The sequence below is a fragment of the Monodon monoceros genome, unplaced genomic scaffold, assembly GCF_005190385.1.
Source record: "Monodon monoceros isolate NGI ecotype Baffin Bay Population unplaced genomic scaffold, NGI_Narwhal_1 Super_Scaffold_2, whole genome shotgun sequence".
NCBI classification, from domain to species: Eukaryota; Metazoa; Chordata; class Mammalia; order Artiodactyla; family Monodontidae; genus Monodon; species Monodon monoceros.
Window position 1 is genome coordinate 37,844,223 of NW_021703776.1, and position 3,054 is coordinate 37,847,276.

Below are 3,054 nucleotides of genomic sequence, written 5' to 3' on the forward strand. Positions count from 1 at the left end.
ACACACACACACACACTTAAATGTGTAACGTTCTATTTTCTTTAAGTGTGTGGTCCGGTACTCAATAGACTAGTTGCAGATTTGAGAGTCACAAGTGAGGGAAAACCATGTGTTTCTTAGAGACTATATGGGTCCTAATGTTAGCATTTGTAAAATGCTCAGGAAATGAGATTCTAGAGAATTTTATTGATTGAACTTGTGTAGTAGAAAAAACATTTTGGAGGAATACTGGGGGCAGACATTTATTACACAGTGTTGTGGAGTCTGTTAGTGATACGCCTGAAAGGATGCTTTGAGACCACAAGAAGTGAGTCACTTGCCTAAAGTGCCACAGTTACTTACCAGCAGAGTAGAGGCTGGGAGAATTTAAACATCTTTATTCCCAGTTCACTTATCTTCCCAATGCCCTGCATTCAGAGGTTAATTCATTTACTCATTGTCTCATTTATTAAAAATCTATTTGCTCTGCACACATCATATTCTAAGCACTTTGATGGGTTCCAGAGGTACATGAGTGAACTAAACAAACAGGGCTTCTGCCGTTGTAGGTTTACCGACCTTTGGCTTTTCTTCAGTGATTGAATATTATTAAATTATGGAATTTAGTTTGGGAATACATGTTTCTATGATAAAAGAGATTTAGTTGAAAATTAAGAAATTATTTCTTTCTATATTCCCATAAATTGTGGATTTTGTTGACTAATGGGAATTTATAGAGCAAGTTCATTTTTCTATCACTATTTTTTTTAGATTGATTAATTATACAATGATCCTTATGAAGTTTCTGAAAATTTAGGCACCTTAGAGCAATGAGGATGGGGTTATAAAACAGTGATTTATAAGTTTTCCTACAAAATGGAAAATCCTGAATGGCAGGAGTCAGAGATTAAGGGTCAGCCATTAATCCCCAGCTGAAGATTTTCTTCTTCCGTTACCAAACCTCAGGGACTGTGTGATAGTTTTGTTAAGAAAGCTGTTTCTTCTTTAAATCTCAATAATGTTGTAAACAGTGTTTTAAAAACTAGCCAAATTGGTGTGAAATGCTCTTGACCAATTATTTCAGTACTTCCTGGTTTTTCCTTCTCTACCTAGCCTGGATGTTTAGTTTCCTGCTTGTCTGTAATAAAGATAACTAATAAATTCTCTCTCTCAAGAATGTTTAAATTGTAACTGTTCTTCCTAAATATATTTGAATTTTAAAATAAGAGTAAAAGTAAAGCCAAAAAAAGTAAAGCCAAAATACTAAACTATGGAATTTGAAGGGCAGGATAACCTTCACATCACATCATCTATGGATAAAGTTAGTCTCTGTGTCAAATTATCTCTAGTGTACACTACTTTTGCCTACTTTCTTACATTCCGTTATATATAAGTATGAAAATGTGAAGTTATTCTTCATATTTTTAATATTGATTGTATGTTGTATAATACTTATTTAATAGACAAAAATTGAGGCAAAAATATGTGGCTATTTGACATCATTTTTCATTAGGATTTTGACATTTAAAAAGTTCTGGATACTCTCAATTTACTGTATTGCATGATTTTTAAAAGAAAACATTTTTCTGTTACAATTGTAAATAGGTTGGTTTTGGTCAATTGATATTTATTGGATAATTGAGAAATGCTTTGCACGTTAACTGGCCTTTGTTTCGCTAAAGGCAGTGATTTTCTAAGGTAAACAGATCAAGAAAAGATGTATTATCTAATCCTTTTGGGTTCCTTTCCTTCTTCTGGGTTCTCTGTTTCCAGGGTCTTTCTTTTTTCTGCATTAACACCTGTTCAGTTTAATCCTGACTATACAATTCCTAACACCTGGAAGAATGTATGGCAAATACGAAAATTGCTCAGAGCAAGGCAGAAATACTTAAAGGTGTTCATTACTAATAAAGTCAAAAGGAATTAAGTTTATTTTTAGCTCAGAAAATTGAATGCTGAAAGTGGATTAATAGTACTATTCAATTAAGTGGTGTGTGTGTGTGTGTGTGTGTGTGTGTGTGTTTATTTAGGAGGGATTGTTTGTAGTCTCCTGATCTATTACAGAAACAAGAACATGAAGACAAACTGTTGTTAAAGCAAATCACGTTAGTCATTAAGAAGTATTCTTGTCTCTGGGGGTTTGGAGAACGTCTTTAATTTGTAAGTTCTGAATATCACCTTATGTGAGAATAATCTGGAGATATAACAGGGCAGAGAATGAGCAACCAATAAGAAGAAAGGGAGTGTTCATAGGCAGTGGTAACCAGTAGATTTCACCAGAATTTGTAGCTGACGGTGATATTAACACACGGAAATAACACTAGATGTAACACAGGGGAGCTGAGAGCTACCAAGGCACGTTTGTATCAAGATACTCTGCAGTTAAGCTGTTAAACCCGCTTCTGAATAACTAGCTGGCTTTGCACACATTTTGTAAAACAGGCATCGTTATTTACCGGCTTGCCTTTTTGTTACCCCAATGCATTATTTTACACACAGAGCTCAAAATTTGCATTTTTATCTGTGCCCTAATTGGTTAGACATACATACAACTCTTTTAATATTCACTTACTCTCCCCCATACTTTTCCTTCTTCATCCTCATCCATCCCCCAATCACCTGTTCCCAGGTTACCAAGTTCTAATATAGAAATAGAGTGTGCAGCTTCTACAGTTGCTAGAAGTGGGTTAGGCAGGTGTTTGATGCAAAATGACCCATCAAGGACTATAGTTAGTAGAAGGGAGAGGGGAGACAGGTATCAGGTTTCCTGTTGGAGGGGAATTGTATCCTGAATGGTAGTAATTGCCGCGAATCAAGCTCAATGTTTCAACAACAGCTGGTCACACCTGCACAGTCTCCTCCCATGTCTTATAACTGGTCCAGCAGTTAAATAGCTGTAAAGCACTGTCTCCCTGTCTCATTTCCCCTGAGTTCCAACAGCAATAGTAGCAATAGCAGCTGTAGAAGCGGCAGCCAGAGATAGGCAGGGCTGTTGCTTGCAGCCGCTGCATGGCGGATTGCCTCGTCGACACACACACACACACACACACACACACACACACACACACACACACA